Below are 20425 nucleotides of genomic sequence, written 5' to 3' on the forward strand. Positions count from 1 at the left end.
ACATATTCATGAAAAATTGACAAATTCACATGACACATTCTAATAAATTCTACACACAATCTAATCATACATACTTTGAGCTAGAATACCAAATATATAATTGAATGGGCATTATCAGCAGTTATCATTCCCATAACAGTGGGCACATAGTGGCCTGCTCCACATTCTACTTGGTGTAGTAGGTCGTTATCAGCATATTCAATGGCTGGTTGCTAGAAAATAAGCAGCTAAGTTAAGTTAAAAGGCAGCAGTTTAGTGAGGTTTGCGCCACAAAACTACGTCTTTAAGCTTAGGGAAAAAAGACTGTGGTTATGTGTTATAAAAGATAGTTCAAAAAGTAAAATAAATGCACATAAATGATGAGTGAAGTTGTTTCCAAAACAACCTGAGAACCATAAGTGACATAGTTAAGTTGGTAGTCCTTTTGTTAGTTTTTTTTTTTTTTTACATCTTTCATTCTTTTTATATTTATGAATCATATATTGCTTTATAATTCAACTTTTAAAGGCAGCAATCCAGTTAAGAGGCTTTCAACATCCAGCATTCACACTGCAATTGCTTCAGTAAATGCCTTCTCTAGATTGTTCTGGTAAGTCTTATTTCTAGTGTTCAACGTCAATGAATCACGACCACATATATATTTTAGACAGTAACACAGTTACAAGGACCATAGCCAAAGAAATGGCAGTCTTTCTTTACATTCTTGTTTTAAATTTAGTGGCACAGGTTCAATGTCAAGTGGAATCTGCACACTTTTACGGCAATTACTGCTTTTAATTTATTGTGGCCTTGGAATACTACTGATTTTCTGGCCTATGTTAGTTAATTGCATTCAACTGAAATACCAGGTGTAAAACAGTCCTTGATAGGACAACTAGAATTAAAGGACTCTATCCCAAGGCATGTAATTTAAAAAGACTGCTTTTCTTTAAATTGTTTCATACCACTGCATTTTTCTATAACAAACTAAGGCCCTGAAAATGTTCCGAAGGGCTGCAGAGAAATATGAAAGATTATTTCCAATTGAATTGTTGCCTTAAATGAAGTACGAAGGAATGAATGTAAGGCTTGCCATGGTAAAGCTATGAACCATAGGTTTATATGAAAGCAATTATACTTTAGCACCATGAATTCATACTTTTCTATCCTTTAGAAGTTCTGCTTCCTTGTTTCACAACAGTGGCCTGTTACAAAACCAGAGAATATAAAATCACAATTTGACAAAAAAAAACAGTTTGGTACACAACACATTTCAACAGGCCTGGCCTTTAAAGTGCTATATCCACGGTAAGTGCTCATACAAAGTGTTGTTCCCTTTGGGACCAAACCTCTGGCCTCTGTTAAGACTCAGAGAGATTTGCGGGGAGCAAGGTTTGCTTGCCTGCGGGTGTGCATGCAACACACAATCACCTGATGTGAGGCTTTACCTCTTCCTCTTCCATCTATCAATCGGGACGTGCCCTCTGCACCCTCAAATCAGTCTAGCCTGGTCCCATTACACCACAGTTTATCCATTTTTCAGAGAGGGAAAAAGGTAGCTGTTGCAGCATCTTTACAGGTTCAGAGAAGAAATGTTTCAAAACTTTGACTCTCAATTTGTAACCTGGGATGTGATCGATATTTTTGAGTGGTGACAGTTTAAATGTATATGCCAACATGTGTGGTAACACTGATTCTATCCATAGTCACCTCTTTTCTGTCAGAATTGTGCACAGTTACTTGGGGACATTGGTGTGTATATATCCAACAAGTGAGTGCTGAACATGTCCAGATGGGTTAAATGATGGTAACCACTGGGCTAAATACTTAACTATGTTGGATGCTTTAAAATGGTAATAGACGGGACAGAATGATAAGCCCGCCGCTGCAACAAACTGGTTTTGATGGGATTTGGAGGTTTAAAAAAATCTTTCTACCGAGACCTAGTTTTGCCCATGAGGAAACTTAACTTAGGTCCATTAGCCTACATTTGTAAGTGGACACAAAATAGGGGCAGGATGGAGCCAGAGCATTATTGCTCACTTGGGCCCCACATATAGCCCACATTGTCCCAGTCATTACAAGTCACAACCTTGTGGCTATACAGGCAATTGCCATGACAGATACACAGCCTCACATGGTCTCATTCTACCTTCTTATGAATCAAATAAACTAAACTAAACTAAAATGTAACTAAAATTAAACTAAAATGTCATATTTTCCTGTTCCCTTTTCTTCATATTAGCCTCTGCTCTACCTATCAGTAGACAAAGTCCTCGTGTAGCCTCACAGCTGTTTCCTCTCTAGTTTACATGTGTTGGCTTAGCTCCATGTTTGCATGTTGGAAGTGGTGTCAGGAGATGTTTAATCCAGACTAACATCAAGATGGACAACTGAATGGAGTTGATTAATTAATCAAACACACGCAGATGGACATGGGGAATCATGTGGATTACTGCACAGATTACTTGCTCCAAAAGGGACCATCAAATTGGCAGGCACGTGCCAAAGCATGGAGGGAAACTGTGTTGTAAGTACTAGAAAGACAAAGAGCGGTAACTACAGGAGGAGTGAAATTAAGAAAACTTTTTTAACAATAAAACGCATAGAAGGGTTGTATGGCCTTCATTTTATATAGAATAGAATAAATACAGAAAATACACTCTTACTTTGGACAATCAGTGCAAAACAGAGTCTAAAAAAAACCTTTTCTTTTGGCTGAACCAATTATTTTTAAGCAAATCCACTTATAAATCAAGATATTGCGGTTATTTAAAGTCAAAAGTGACTATATTATTATTTTTGCAAGATGCCTGTCTGTTCTTATATCAGTATTAACAGTATATTTAAGTCAAACATCAATTAATTTAGAATTTAATACATTTAAATATGATTTAAAGGTTATCCAAAGTAAAACGGATGAATTTAGCTTAGCTGCTGGATGCCTAACAACACTGCTACCCTAAGCTAGCATTCTTCATCTGTTCTTTATCATAACTCAATTTATCTTCTCACTTATTTAGTTATGTGGAATAATAAACTGAAACTGAAATACAAATGTTAGATCATAAAAGTTGATATTGTTAGACTGCAGATTAAAGCTAAGGAAACGTAAGTAGCTTACTAGCTAGCTAACTATCTGTGGCTATTTTCCCCAGCTAGCTTTCTATTAAATACACTTTCCTGCTTTAGCTGTCCAGTTTGGTTTTCTGTGACAATTTTAAATGCCGTCTCACCAAGGTTATACATTTCTGTCCAAATAACATATTAATAGGTTTTTTTCCTAATGTTTCACAAACTGCATTTTGGCTTTGTAGGGGAGTGTGCTGTTGAACTGAAAAACACAGTAGCCTATACTCCCATATAAAAGGGTCAAACATTAAAGGGTTTAATAGGTTTTATATTGAAACTCAAATGGATGCTGACAGCTCTACAATGAACAACTGCTGGTCTAGTACTCAAATTACCCCTAAAATCTCAAACATACACACTATGAGTCAAAACACAGCTTTATATGGTCAGGTTAAGAGCACAGCTTTGTTTGCCAAAATGGAAACTGCTGTTTGAATTTTTCTAAAAAGCATTACTGCATTACTCACACTATCACTACAGCAGGAGAGCACTTCAGCTGACATTTGAGAGGTTTATTTGTGCGTCCGTGCTCTTTAGCTACCAGAGGACCACATAAGTAAACATGTAGGCAAGTACACACAAAAAGATCGAGGAAACAAACACAATTATAGCGTCGTACAACCCACTCATAAGTGAGATAGCGAGGTCTGCTGCATTTCTCCACAGTGACATTCTGACACTTACATACAGTAAATACCTCCGCTTCCTCCCCCCTCACCTTTCTGAGCGGGTTATTAATACAGAAGGACACTTTGTAGCTAACTTAATCAGATGAAGTGAGTCGGAGAATGAAAGGCAACAAAAAAGAGAGGAAGGGAATGAGTGTGTGTGTGTGATAGCGACAAAGAGAGAGAGAGAGAGAGAGAGAGAGAGAGAGAGAGAGAGAGAGAGAGAGAGAGAGAGGGAGAGAGGGAAGGAGAACACACCACATTAGTCCACATATGATTTATTCGCCCCTCTAGGTGAAGGAGACACCATTTGTATTCATTTGCCTTTATTTTTATCCTAGATTCATCTTGCCTTCACATGCCTGTCACCACCATACTAATATTATTTTGGCCATGTGATGTCCCATAACTGGCTCTTATAAAAATTGCCCCAGCGCGACAGGCTAGGATGGTGTACAGGGAGAAGGGGGAGGGGTTCTGTTTTACTTCATTCATCTGATTTTATTCTATTTTTTTTACGGGGAGATTAAAAGGTTCCCCTGGACAGGATGGTGTGAAGGGTGGGGATAATGATGTCTGTCCTCCTACTGAGGGACACACTAACACTCACGCATGTGCGCACACACATATTTTTATGTACGTGCACACTTAACAGAAGGCCTGGTGCTTTTTTTTTTTTTATTACTGGCAAGGTGAGCCAGTGGTGCTCCAATCCAAGGACAAAGACAACTGTGACCACAATCCTCCTCGCGGGGCTTTGCAGAACAATTAGATGAGAGCGGAGGGTGACTGCAGTTGGGTTTCAGGACAGTACACACACACACACAAACACACAGCACAGATAAGGACACAGGGCACGCATAAACCAATGCAGATTCATGCGATGCACAAACACACATTACAGAGATTATTCGATATTTTGGGAGACAGGCACAGTTGTTTGGCCAAGAGTTAGATGTAACGATTGACACTACTCACATGTCTGTAAGTTAAATATGCAGCCAGTTAGCTTAGCTTAGCTTAGCATAAAGACTGGAAATGGGGAAACTGCCTGGCTTTGTCCAAAGGTTACAAAATTGGACAGACATCTGGGTCGTTAATATATCTAACAAATAGATATAATCTTGTTATTTTTTTAAGCATATGAATGATTGAATAATTAAATACATTTCTAATCCTACAAAACAGTGGGAACTTTTTTTTTTAGTTCATGTGCAAGACAGCAGTTAAGCAAGAATAATAACTGACCTGCACATCCTGCAGATCTGACATATTAAAAAAAAATGCAGGTTTTCCCATACAGAAAAGTCGAGCACAATTGAGTAATCTGTTTCAGTACAGACAGAGGAAAGCATTGTGCACATTAGCTTGGCGTCACTGTACCTTGGTTGACGAGGCTACAGATATATGTTACGCAAAATGTTTTTGAACTCAACAGAATGGGAATCAAGGGCAGTGGCATCCCACATGCTGAGTGAGAAACATGAAGTCACCACTGTTCTGTTCTTCCCTTATGCTTTTTATGATACAGTAAAATGGAGGCAAGAATTTCCCTAACCCTTGATTTTGGTTTGTTCTATGTACTATTTTTTCTTCAGTTTTGTTTATTGTAAAATTGCTTTTACATGTAAACCAGAGTGGCATTACAGAAGCCTTAAAAAGTCTTTAATCTGTCTTGCCTTAAGCTGTAAGAAGCCCCATTTTACACGTTGTGCTGCAACAAAAAATGTAATTAATCAAATTGGTTTGATATATCTGCCACTTTGAACATCTTCAGATCAAGACAATGCCACAGAACCTTCTTTTATTCCGCCTTTTCATATTTGTCCTCCTGTCTTCCACACCAAGTCCTCGCATTCAGCTGGTGCATCCATCCGGCCGAGTGCACCCAGCTGCACGACAATTACAGGTGGGGCTTTGGAAACGGTGCAACAACAACAAGACGCATACATTATTAAATGAACCCGTGTTCAGATGAAATTGCTAAGCCAGCCAATAAAGCTAAATTACCAAAGACAAAATGCGGCAGCAAGAAAGAGAGAGGGCCCTGCCCCGAGATTGCATTGCATTAATGAACAACATCATTTCTGAAAATGGAGAGGAAACACCGAGTTGCACCTATCAGCGCAAGACAGAGCGAGGCGAAGAGAGAGAGAGATGGAACACAACATTGACTACCTAATTATGCATTTTATCATTTCAGTCACAATAGAGTGCCTCCCTTCTTTAGCTGCCCAGTGTACTGGTGCAGCTGTTCCTCTGCTTTAATGAGGAAGATAAAGAATAATCACATCCGTGTTATATTTACATCTACCGACCACCAAATTACTTCCCGCCGCAGCATCACACGCGCAACCTCCAAATCACATGAAGGCCCCTAGTTGCGGTCCCATCATATTTTAAGCAACAACATTAAAAAAAATGTGTAAAAACAATGCGGCTTGTTTTTTCCGTCACTAGAGCGCACATCCAAGTGTGCTGAAAATTAGCCAACATGAGCTTAATAGCTTGATACAAGGCAACGGGTAATTGCTTTCACTGTTTTGTTGCTTGTGTTTTGACACCATAGAAATAAAGACCAGTGCAGATCACCTCCCCTATTCCCTCCTATTGACTTTCCCCTCACGTCCCCGGCAGTCAAAGCTCGCACAGATCCTTGACTCCCGGCTGAGCTGTAATATCATGTTGCTGGTCCGTCACTATGTGTCCCCTGCATCCATCCATCCGTCCGTCTATCTATACATCCAACTAAAGAAAACAAGGGGCCACGACCATGTGGTTCCCTTTGGCTCTTAGGAAAAACTGTAATCAAGAGGAGGAGATGAAAGGAAGATAAGTGGGTGCAGGAGAGTGGAGGAGATGTACACTGCAGGGCTCCGACACCCATCATATGGAATCAGCACCTCGTGAGTAATGGGGGTTAAAAAGGGAAAGCGCTTTCCTCTCTCAGTGCCAGATGGGCTCGTGTGGGTTGGATCGGAGCTGTGAAAGAGTGAGGGAATGAGTGCATGAACGCTCCTTGGCAGAGCCCCTCTGTAGACAGCAAGAAATCAAATGGCAAAAGGACCCGAGAGATGATTGGCCCACCTCGTCCGAGGCTTCCAGCAAGAACTGGCAATTAAAGCCGCTTTACAATCCAACGCGGACATGTTTCGCCGACGTTGTCACAGACTGACATTTAGACAAATACAGTGAATTACTGGAGAACAAGCTGTCCTTTTACATATCGCATCTTGGTGCTTGCCAAAGGCAAAATATTTACGTGTATGTATGTATGGCGCTGGGAGATTGGAGCATTTTTCTTTGAAGGAGTCTGAAATGCTTGTAGATGACAAACTATATATTTTCCTGAGGTGATTTCAAGGAAATAATTGGAAAACTGAAGATGTCATCAGTTTTTTCCTGTATGTTTTTTTAAGCTCCAGTGTATTTCACATTGACAATCACAATTTTATCCCACACAATAGAAAAAAGATGCAAACTACTAAAAGAAATAAAAACTTGGTTGCACACTCTCCAGATTTCCTCTTTATCTTTCAGTGATTTATTGAAAATGCAATAAAAATATTCTTGAGGGGAAATAAAATGTTTTTGAAAGACAGATCCTCAGCATGCCTGCTTAATGTGGACTTATATACAATGGCAAAAGTAGGGCTGGGCAAAAATTCAATATGATAAAAAATCATGCCCAGGAACAAAAAGAGTAAAGAAAGTAAAGAAATAAGGTACTGGGTTGTTAGCATGAGCCAAATTTCATTCATATTCATTAAAATACTAACTAATAAAAAAGAGATCTTTGAGTGAGACAGTTTCACCATTATGCAATCTCAATGTTTCAGCCATACTTTAGACTACAGACTTGCTCGACGCCCTCCTCCGGCTGTAAATTGTATCCTCTGCCCTGAGGGGGCCAGTGAGAAGCTGTAATTATTAATTAATTGTTCATAGCCCGTAGCTTCGCGTAACAGACATAGCCCCTTGGACATGCGTTCACGGCGGAGGAACTTTTCTCTTCCAATTAGACCAGCGAGGTGGAGAGGGTGAGAGCACGGACCATCAACCACGGCAGCGCCGGCGAGCGGACTTGTGGGAAACGGGGAGGACAGGCGGCAGGGGCTCTGTGGTGCGCCGAGCCAAAAGGCTGCGTTTGCCGGCCGGCCTCGGCTGCCGACGAGGATGAGGATAGAAAGAGAGAAAGAGAAGGACTGCCTTTTTCATGTAGTCATTTATTTAATCCGTGTGCTGCCGTGTGTAGTGCATGTGTCTTTGTTTTATGTGTGTGTGTGTGTGTGTGTGTGTGTGTGTGTGTGTGTGTGCTCTAAAAGGATGTAAAAGACAAGGCGGTAGTGAGTGACAGCTGAGCTGAGACACATTAGCTCTTGAGGATTTATAAGGCCGAGATGTTAGGACGACTCTGATGGGCTTACCAAGTGATTGGTGTGCTGGCCTTGCTAAGAATCCGGCTCTATGAAGAGCTCCGTAATACTTCAACACAAGAGCCTGATGGCTCATTTGAAAGCCAGACGCAGCACATGAAGTCAATCTACCGAGCCAACATCCCTCTTCATGAACACTTAGTGCAGAGTTGATTTTCAGATGAATGATTTGGCATTCAATCAGCACGGAACATAGAAAGAATTATACAATTCTTTTTCCCCCACCACCTCCATAACATAATGTGACTCACAGTTGCTTAAGTAACGCGGGCTTTATGCGTCAAAATAAAAGAGCCAAAGTGAGTGAAAGCTGCAGGTAAATGCAGGTTTTAACTGCCTTTCATTATATTCACATGTGCTTATCAAGCACTTTTTTTAAGAGGACTTTACTGGCCTCTTTCTCATTGGACCCGGATTAATTATAATAAAACACAGAGAGCAAGATGCACAACAATGGGGCATCAATAACCTCTGACGTTATCATCAACTCAGAACCTTGGAACACCTGGGTCCACTTCATCACCTTGCGCCTTTAGATTTATGAACGGCGAGTGCAATGGGTTCGGGCAGAAGGGATATGTGGATAATGCAGCTTCATTAAGAAAGAGCATAACAGCCCGTCTGAATGCATTATGGCATCTGTATGAGCTATATCATCCCAGATATTAAATATTTACAGTCAATGTATGCATATGAAATTACTCCTGCACACACATGCAGGGGACTACTTATTCATGTGCAGCTGCATTAACATCCATCATAGGGAGGAAAAAGGAATGGCAGCAAACAGTTTTTTTTTGCAAAAATGGTCGCGTGATTCAAAGTAAGATGTAATGAAATACATTAGCTCAGTTATCAGCCATTTAAAGTCTGTGCTCGGAGAGTGGCAACAATTTCAAGGATTGCATAACCTCAATATCATCTGAGGATGGATGTGAAAGGGAATTTCTTAAGTAATGTAACCTCGGTGTCTTTGATGAGGTATTTCATTATAAGACTAATGGTAACACTTTTAATGATGCTCACGTCTGTAGCGTTTTAATCATACACTTATCGCAAGACACTTATCGCTCTATATAGATACAGTTATAAGCACCAAAGAATATTAAGAATGCTTTATAACAATTGTAACATTTTAAAATAATTTTATAGTGACATATAAGGTATCGTAATACTTTATTATTATTATTTATGATTGCTAGTCATTTTATCATACCTATTTTTGCAAGAATCATAGTGTATTAAAGTTATTATAGTTTTAATTTATTACGATGTTACGCATAATTGTGTGATTTTAGGGTAGAGTTGGGATTGATTCTAACTCTATAACGCATCATAAGTGTGTTTATGATGCATTATAGACTTGACCTTGCAAAAAAGTGTGAGGCATTTATAAAATATCATGGTACTTGACCTTATAAGTCATTAAAAAAAGTGTTATAGTGTGCTATGATAATTGTAATGATAACTAGAATCTTACTGTGCCATAAGCACCTTATAATGCAAAGTATATTTATAATGCATCATAGACATGGGCTTTAAAGAAGGTGTGAACAACATAATATATATACTTGAATATATATATATATATATATATATATTCAGTTTATGCATATATTTTGTAAAGTCATTCATCCATGAGAAATTGAAAAAACAGGTCATTTTTTAAAGATCCGTAAAATGGATTTTCATTATTAGGAATTGGGCAGGAAGGAGGGCTATAAAGCAACATAACACAAGGTTAATGGATGGAAAACTTACTGTAACTCTACCACAGAATGAAAGCCAGAGCAGACACTTTGCATTATTTTTATGCTAATGTGCACCACTCGTCAGCCATTTCACCCTGCGGGGAAAACACTAGCTCTCTTTGTATTATATTTCTGCTTGTCATACTGCAAAAACACAAACCGGCTCAATATTTCTGTGCATGTAAACCCACAAAGAAGCTGTTTTGATATCAGTCACTCTGGAGGGAGAGCTTGGCATTAATACTTTCCAAAAATTTCAGAGTGCCCAAAAAAAGGAGGAGAAAAAAAAACCCTGAGAAAACACACACAGACACTTGTTTGGAACTTTGGTTCTCGTTCTCACTCACACCGTGTAAAGCTGCTGGCTTGACAGTCGGAGCAATCTGCCTCAATAATGTTCAGGGAGTGTAAAGGGAAGGAGAGAAGAGATCTGAAAAACAGCAACTCTTATTCAACATCTTTAGTTCAGAATTTCTGGAAGCTCCTGTAGTTTTAAAACCAATAACAGAAACACCACTGAAAGGGAATTTTGGAAAATGACTTGCTTATTTCTTGACGTAAAAAATAAAAATTGACCCAAAAATAAGGCAATACAACTAATTTATAATTAAAACAATTTATTTTCCATAAATATTATTGAATAACCTCGCTAATTATTAAACTACCAATTCAGTTAGTTAAAATGGAATATCCACTGGAAATGGGCAAAAACCTGCATGTCCAACCAGCTATTTCACCCTGCGGGGAGAACACAGGCGTTCTGCTTGTCATACAATTAAGCATAAACTGGCTCAATATTTCTCTGTGTATAAACCCACAAAATCTTGAGGGAGATCTCTGCATTAATATCTCCAAAAAAGTCCAGGTCCAAAAAAAAGGGGGAAAAAGAGAGAACGTAGCAAAAAGAACATGCAAATGCACCTGAGAGGGACTTTAGTTGTCGTTCTGTCTCACACGTGTAAAGGAAAATGGACCCACAAATTAAGCTTAACTATATAAAAAGCAATTTCTTTCAAGTAATATGATCAAATATCTGCTTATTCCCACATTGGAAATGGTCAAAAACAGATACGTAAAAAGTAGCTAATTTAATAAAAAAGTAGGGTTGCAGCAAAATTCCACTTTCAATGTATACTGTGGTATGAAAACTGATATCATACCATGTACATTTGCTTATCTATAATACTGAAAAATTATATATTAAGTATAAAATATTTTATTTACTCCCAAAAGTTAGAACTTTTATATGTACTTTCAATAAAAGTGGTTTAAAGTTTCAATAATAATAAAAAACCTTCTGTTTTAATTCCTTAAAGAGTTCCTTATTTATAACTGTGAAAATATTGTGTTCCTTGATTGTTCCCAACAGTGATATTGTAATTGATAAATCTCCAACTGCTCAATTCTGAATAAAAGTTTTACAAATTTTAGCTTGTGATTGATGCAACATAACTTAGAAGTTGTTAAATTAAAAACATAGCAGTAAAAATGTAATTCCCCTGCCTGGAAGCACAGCCGGACCTTTCTTCATCTCACTCTGACACTTTATTCTCTGACCTAATTCACAGAGGGAATATAAAATAGATTCCTTCCTTCCAGAAGTTGTGTTTTTATTTTTAACCTATACCATCATGTTTCGTGTCACAGTGTCCCATCAGAACTGAGCTTTTGCAGTATGTCTCTTCCATTACAGTGACCTTAAAATCAGTCAGTTGCAGCCGTTTGAAATGGTTTCCTTTTGTTATTATGCCTGCTATATCATATACAGCCTAGCATTTGTTTTCTTCCTCTGTTACTGGATGACTGCATTTATTTCAATTCATGTTATTTGGTAAAAAGCATCACAGGCAACACCAAGCTTATATACAATTTCGACCTCATAGAAACAACACAAATACTGGATCAGTTCACAAAAAACTGATGCCAAAATGAATAGTATAGTATCTGGACAAAATTGCACTTATTACACTTTCTTCAAAATTATTTCTGATGTGGGGAAAACTGAGAAAACAACAATTTCAGCTGGCAAAATTGTAACGTGCATGAAACTATGAATATAAAGGAATGGACTTGTGTCTTTTAACACAACAAAAGCAATCAAACAGCAAGTGGAAAATCTATTATTATGCCACGTTTAAGCAATACCAAATTATAAATTGGAGGTTTCTGGAGTGGAAAAATTGCATTCTGTCGACAGCATCGGTTTAAATAAGAAAAGACAGGATGTAAAATAGATGCTGGATGTGTATCGTGGGTGTGATCTGTATATAAAAAGTGCCGTGTGATTCGTGTCCCGCTCCAGTTTAGAGGCTACAGCCTCCAAACCAGCACACCCAAGGAGAAGCAACCCACCTCAGGCTGCGGTCCCCATCTGCGTGCCCTCTCCCGCTCCTCTCTCTTTGACAAGGCCGCAGCCCCGTGGTCATCAGTCTTATACGTCTGCGCCGTACATGTGTGTATGTGAAACAGAAAGGGCCAAAGGAAAGGGAAAATCAAGAGAAGGAGCGACATTAAACATTCACCACTGGACCATCTTTTCCAGTCCCGGTCCCTCTGGACAGCGCTGCGGTAGCGGCTAGCTTGCTAACTGGCTGCCGGAGCTGACATGACATGTTTCCCCAACAGACCGCGGCCCCCTCCTCTCCTCCCTGCATCAAATCAAACCAGTGGGCTGATGCAGTATGATTGGAGCTCTGGTACGGTCTAATAGCCCAGAGACTGAGACTGACGCATACTGTTGTCTCTATCACCGCCTGATTCACTGGAACAATTCCTCATATGCAAGCTACCCAGGGATGTGCATCTAGCGGGATTAGAGTCATTTTCATGGCTCGCAATGCAGCTTTACAGATATGACGATGCAAGTTATGTGTAAGTAGAAATGGAAGAAGTACTCAGATCCTTTACTTCAGTAACAACACCACACAGTGATAATATTCCATTACAAGCACAAGTCCTACATCCAAAAGCTTTAGCAAAATGCACTTCAAGTATAAAAATGACTCATTCTGCAGACAGAAATGCTCCTTTGATTGTGTAATGCATGCATATTATGCATATATATATGAGATATAGTATGCATATATATATGAGATATTACAGGATTATTAATACTGATGCAATAACCAGCTGCCAGCCAGGAACAAGCTGAAGCCGTATACTGTATATAGTTACAGGTTTGGAGGTCAAGGGACACAATTGTGACCACAAAATAAAAACTCCCTTAATGCAAAGGGGTCTGAGGTTTTATATAGAAAGGATGTGTTGATTTGCATAGTTTGAACATAAAGCATGTCAGAGTTATTATTATTATTTTGGAGCCATGTTAGAAATTTAGGTTGTATTTCACATTTGAAGTTGACAGAAACTTGAAGATGTTAACTTAATTAAGCCCAATTGATGCATTTCAGCCTTTCAGCAACTCTGTTTTAAGCTTTTCCATTTGTGTTTATCAAATAGTTAAATATTAACAATTTTAAAACTGTGTTTAAAAACTGCAACCATAATCTATGAGAAAATATGTTTTTCCCTCAACATACAACCTTGATCATAATGTTGTAATAAAATATTTTTTACATCTTTCCATGAAATCTGAAATTGTGACAATGTGATTTATCGTTGACGGATAAAGTTAATATCTTCTCAAAACTTTATTAATCAATCTCTTCCAAACATATCAATAAATAAATAAAACCACAATTAACAGAGGATTGTGTGTGAAAACAAAATAATTTCAACTTTAAGGGCAACCATGTATAAGTGAGAATTCTGCTGTATGCGAACATCATTTTTAGGCCAGGGTTGCATATTTTCCATCATTTTTTGTATGAAAATTGTCATCCTGAAATTCTTATACTTGGTTAAATGGACTGGACTTCGCATAGCGCATCACATCGACCACTCAAAGCGCCTTTACACTACAGATCATCATTCACCCATTCACACACACATTCATACACTGGTGGCCTAGGCTGCCTGACTAGGTGCCACCTGCCATCATCATAAATAACCATTCACACACTGATGGAGCAGCATTGGGAGCAATTTGGGGTTGAAGGATGCTTCGACATGCAGACTGTCATGGTCAGGGATTGAACCACCAACCTTCCAATCAATGGGCGAGCCATCCGAGCCACAGCTGCAAAACGAAGTGAAGTGGAAATAATTTTGTTTTTCAGTATTTGAGTAAGTGTACTTTGTTTTTTTGCATTGATGTGGATTACTGGGCATCCACAATGGAAGTGAGACTCCATAAAGAAAGCATTTTTCACTCATGTCTCTCCCAACACTCCTTGGAAGCTGAGTGGACAGTGGCTGGCTCGCCCACTTTTGCCAAACTGACTGACAGCAGAAATCCACTTAACCATAATAAAATAGCTTTCATGTTGGCTTCATGGGAAGAAATCGACAGCTTTTGTATGTGGTGATTAACTGATTTTATTTTGATTTGATTTGTAGAGAAACAGGCAAGCTCAAAGGCGGACTGGAAGCTTTGATCAATCAATTTAGATACAGTTAATAAGTTCAAAACGCATATACAGCGGGATATTTGTGTGATTTAAACAGCTGTCTGTGCAGATTATGGTTCACCAAAAGCAATACAAACAAGCTTGAAGCGTGAAAACCTGCAGGGGGCCGTTGTGGATTGATACATTTAATAAAATAAAAGTGGATCAGTTCCATAAGACGGGAGTGGCAGACGTCAATCCTACGCTCCTATTGTGTCATTCTCTCAAACCAGCATGCATGGGAATGTTTCTTTGCGGTATTATCTGCGGACCTCTCAAAACTGGTCACCTTTAGGGTTTTATCAATGTCAGCATCCCAGCTAAAGGAGAGCAAACACAAACACCTTCACCTCAGGCAGGGACTCCCCGCTGAGCTAGCACTGCCACCGCCACAACCAGTGACCCTCAACAAGCTCCTCTACGTCCCTGGAGTTGCCCCCTTTTCTGCAGCTCTGTCACTCTTTTCCTGCAGCCGCCACGAGCAGGCCACTCTCTGTTTCTCTCTAATAGCCTCTCTCGGTCTCTCACCCTCCTAATAAGAATCAATATCAGCTCTCTTAAAGTCATCAAGCACAGAGGTAAAAAGGCTCAAGAGCATGAAATTGCAGATGAGAGAGGGTGTACTTATGCAACACTAGGCTGTGATATAGGCCTCAAATGGGTAGAGTACAGTAAAGAGAGAGGAGACTGTATGGGTGTGTGTGTGAAAGCGAGAGAGAGAGAGAGAAAAAAGAGCAGATATAAAGAAATAAGAAATGGAGAGAGAGAAAGGGTCAGAGTGAGACAGCATTTCATGCCGCAGAGATTTGATTTGTGAAGGTTTTGTTGTCTTTTTTTCCCGAGCTACTCTCCTTATGGACGAGCTTATCATGTCGACGGCTTATCTCCCATTTTCACCTCCTCAAAGCAATAAACACACAAAGAGCAACTGGAAGATGAGAAATGCACAACAACAAAGAGTGACTCTTCAGGATCAACGGCACTCCAGCGCTCTCTCTGTTTTCATTACCACATACTGTTCCTGGAAGCCAGCGAGTCCGCTGATGGAGCTATGGATTATCCCGCGTGCATGGGATGCAGAGTCTGAAGCATGAAGGACACAGATCGTGTCGGCCAAGGCAAAGGCATATTACAACAGAGAGCGGACCTCAAGGACTCAAGTAGATTAAAACTGATTGAAATCCCATTTGTGGCATTTGGGGTCTTTTATGTCAGCTTTCTCTGCTGCGCTCGTTCTCTTTCCGTGTCCCCAAAGTGAGCAGAGCCTGAGTCTGAATAAACAAATAAGATTGCATTTGTGGAGACAAGCATCTCAGATTTGCATGGCAATAACATCAAGCTGTGGGATATTGTAATATGAACAGCAATAAAGGTGTGTGTACGTGGGTGTGGGTCTGTTGTTTTTTTATGGGAAGCAATGCAAGAATATGGGAGGAAATGGTAAATTGCTATCTGACATGGAAAATATGCACACACAGAAGTGCCTTTGTGTACATGCATATGTTAAATTATCAAAACCAGATATAAAATTGCACTTTAACCCTCTGAACTCCACCAGTGGGCTTGAAAATCATGTTTTCCTTAATAAATTGCCAAAATGACTTAATTGTTCAGAGACAGAAAGTATAAAAACAGGCACCGTCGTCCAATTTTGAACTTAGCGTTAGTCTTTGAATATATCATGCGTGACGAAGGAAGAAATAACCAAATCTAACCTTAAAATAGTAATATTTCATTAAAATGTCTTGTTTAAAATGTTTCATTAAATTCTGCACTCCTCAGCACAACTCAGTTGAGACCAACAGTAACATGACAAAAATTCAGCATATGAACTTAAATGCAGGCGGTTTACACAGATCAGAGGGGAGTGGACAAGAGAGGTTTTACGTTGAGGCTTTAAAAATACCATAGGTCAATACGTATAACATATTGAGCCCCTATTTTATTATTTAAACTGTGTTATACTGCACAAAAGACAGTTTTGAGTTCTCCCTACTTCTAACCATGGTTGTGCTGTTTCCATAGACGTGCAGAATTAATATATTGCAGTGAAAAACAAGGCCACAATGACTAAAATGTGACAGAAGCAAAAAATATTATTCTGCAAATATTACTGGAGCTGTTTGAATATATATGACCTTAAATTTACAATAGAAGAAAATGGAAGGACTCAAATAAAAGCATCCTAAAAGTGTACTTTTATAATTGCACTACTTGAGTGTACTTTGGTGGTTTCAGTTCATATTTATAGTTGTGTGTGATCAATTAGCTAGCTACTTGAGTTTTGTGGACGGCTGTGAAATGGATGAGAACAAATAAAACTCTGGTATTGGAACTGGTTGTGAAATGACAGTGGCATAAGAGACTTTTGTTTCTTGACTTTTACCTCGAGACAGCTCTTTGCAGTCAATGACATGAATATCATGATTGGCTGCATGCTTTTTAAATTATTTTTTTCTGTTATACAATAAACCCCACTGCCAAGAAGTGAAGTGAGACTATGCAGGTTATTTACTGTAACAGGTTATGTAACTGCAAACATACATTACAACACTTCTGATTATTTAATTATCATACTTACAATTACAATTAGTAGTCCTAATGACCTTCGCGCCTATGAGTGGTCTCAAATCAGCTTGTATGTGTTTGAGTTGTGGCAGTAATCAGGAACATTCGGTAAACGCAGCAGACTCCACACAAGTTGAAATTTAATCCCAGTGCCTCTTTACTGAATGGCCACCAAGAGCCACTTATGCCCCATACTAAGGCTGCTTGATTATGGAAAAAAATCATAATCACAATTATTTAACATGATTACTCATTTACTATGGAAATAACATGCTTTTTTTTTTTACTTTTAAAGAAAACTTTGTCTTTTTAACAGGATTTTTTTTTAACTTTTAGGATAATTAAAGTGATGTTTTTTTAAAGAAATCAAATAAATAAATAATTTATAAACATATACACATTTAAACAGTAGAAAATATTATATATATATTATTATATATATTAATATTATATTGTAGCCGCGGCGCACTTCCACAACCAACATGACCCCCCATAATATATAAAAAATAAATTAGAACAAAATAGATCAGATAAAAAAATCCACTGCAAAACCTACTGAAAACTCCTATATATATGTTCAACGTATATATTGTTAAACTTCTGTATGTTTATCATATTCCAGTCAATTACTCAGCACAAGACAAAACAAGAGCACTGTGGAAAAAATTGCAGTACAATAATTATCGATTATCTTGTTTTCATAATTGATGAAAGCTAAAATCCCAATTGAAAATGGAATTCAAGATCTCCCAGCCTTACCCCATACTTCAAAAATATCTACTAGGAAACATTATAATTAAAGGTAGTTGTTATATGTAAAATAAACCTGCATATGGGATTTAGAATTCTTCAAATTCTGTGATTTTTGAAGTTTTGTTAGTAGTATTTTTGAAGTAGTGTGAAATTAAAAGTTGTTCATTTTATGTAAGCTATTAAAAGAAATGAAAAAATGATAAACATAAAAAAAAATTAATACATGCGATTTTAAGTTATAGGCCCCAACCCAGCTCTAACTGTCTATTATCACAGTGTAATCCCTCTGGGTCGTTCAGGTCATCTAGCAGCATCTGATAACTTCCCAGAGTCCAAATTAACGTTGTCATTAAACGTGTCTGTTATCTATTTTTCTGCTTTATCTCTTCAATTTCTTGAAAACGGTTTTATTTGCACTGATGCATTATGTCAAGCACCTGGAATTGCTTTTCTGTATGAAATGTGCAGAAATAAAAATTGCCGTGCCTTAAGTTCATTACCGTGCTGGTACAGTTTATCGTCAATAAAAATACTGACAAAACAACTGAGTATTATTTGCAGGTTCATTTCATTTATTTATTTTTCTTTGCCGTAGCTGGCTGCACTGCGGTCCTCAACACCTGCCATCCACCTGCGCAGGTCTCGAAAAAAGTCAGCTGATAAGCCTAAGCTCTCTTCAGAAGGAGTGTAGTATCAAGCCCACACAAAATGCCACAGGTCTCCAGAGCCCACGTTGTGACAAATACCACCTGATATTATCTGGATACTGTGGATTTATGCAGCATCCATACACTTTAGGCATGTGTAAGGACAGCAAAGCGACTCCACAGAGCAGCTGGGCATGTGGCCATGTCTACAAGATCAGATTTTTCTTTATAGGACTCAGACAAAGTGCACAAATCTCTGTGTGAAGCAGTTTTGCCCAAGGAAGAAATTGAATTCAGAGGAAATCTCAAATGTCGTGCCTGCCACACAAATAGGAATAAGCCTCTGTCCACTTCTACAAAGCCTCCTCCTCTTCTGATCAGCAGGTAAAACCATTCAAACAGCGCGCTGAGAATAGGCAGCTCCTCCAATTGGAGACACAACTGTGAAGGCACAGTTGAATCACGGGCAAAACAAGACATCACGAGGTAGAGCTCACTGCAGGTCCTTCCTAACTAACAGAGCTGTTTATTCTGCCGTCACCTGAGCACATAACCTCCACTCCCACCCCGGGAGGGAGGCCACATCATGTGAGACATAGAGCGACTCGGTGGCAGGGACCGTAAGAGGCAGTGGGGTTGCAATGAAGATGTCATAAATAGATGTAAGAAAACCCAGAGTCACAGCATCGCTCAAGCCCGTCTGAAGACTCTTTGAGCTGTCATGGAGGCAGAATGGTGACTAGAGGAATGACTCAGAGGCTCAAGGAAAAAGCTTCTTCCCTATTAGACGTACAGTCATGGAAAAAATGACTAGACCCCCCTTGTTTTCTTCAATTTCTTGTTAATTTTAATGCCTGGTACACTTACAGGTACATTTGTTTGGACAAATATAATGATAACAACAAAATAGCTCATAAGAGTTTAATTTAAGAGCTGATATCTAGACATTTTCCATGGTTTTCTTGAAAATGATTTTGGTTATTATCAAGAAAACCATGGAAATGGCTAGATGGCAGCTCTTAGATAAAACTTTTATGAGCTATTTTTGTTGTTAAAATGAACAAGGAATTGAAGAAAAAGGGTGGTCTAATACTTTTTTCCATGACTGTATGTAAGGAAAGTCATGGCAACAACTGATGACACTCTTCCTCTCCACTGTACATAAAGTGCATTGCTATTATTTATTTATTTATTGAAATTCTCTCTTCTTTCTTCAGTGAAAACTATATTTATCTGATGTGATTGAATTTTTCAAACAAATTTATAGTGGAGTAATGGTGTATAGATAGATATATTATAAGAAATGATATTAAGTGATAAATTAAGCAAATGACAAAATGTCTTCTAAATGTAAACATGCATGGAAAATTGGAATTCTATTATGAATTTGGCTTTATTCTCTCCAAAACCATTCTTAAATCATTTAATAATTATATGTTCTAAAAAATGTCAGAGAATATTAAAAAAAATCTTCAAACTTCAAAATGGCTAGTTTTGCATGTTTGCATATGTGTATATATATATATATATATATATATATATACACACTATTACTACTATAAATAATAATAGTTGTAATTAACTTTCTGTTAACCAACTGATTAATAATAATATTAATAGAAAACACTCTGTGCGAAAGCAGACATTAAAGCACAAATACTGTCACTATTCCATGAAATATGAGCCCATCTGTTGGTGGGGGATTTAGAAACCCCCCTGCAGCCACTTTTAAAAATGATTCAACTGTAAATTGATTTGTTGCAGGCTTTACTAACATCACAAAGACAGCCCTGTGATCCACTTTGCTCCACATTGTAGGTTTATCCACCTTAAGCCCCGTCTTAAAAACAGCCAAAGCCCCAACTGCCCTGATGACATGATTCAGCACTTTGTTATTGCTAAATTTTACACTTAATGTTCTTCATGTGCTTCAACACCGACATAATCCAATGTAAAAGTCAGACATGCCTCGGGAAAACTGTA

General features: G+C 38.4%; 1 protein-coding gene across 3 annotated transcripts in view; it reads right to left on the bottom strand.

Annotated features, from left to right (window-relative positions):
- The window catches only part of tafa5a (TAFA chemokine like family member 5a), a 175751-nt gene that overhangs the window by 49132 nt on the left and 106194 nt on the right, over positions 1–20425 (bottom strand). The window lies entirely within an intron of this gene.

This window comes from Centropristis striata, chromosome 22, assembly GCF_030273125.1.
Source record: "Centropristis striata isolate RG_2023a ecotype Rhode Island chromosome 22, C.striata_1.0, whole genome shotgun sequence".
NCBI lineage: Eukaryota > Metazoa > Chordata > Actinopteri > Perciformes > Serranidae > Centropristis > Centropristis striata.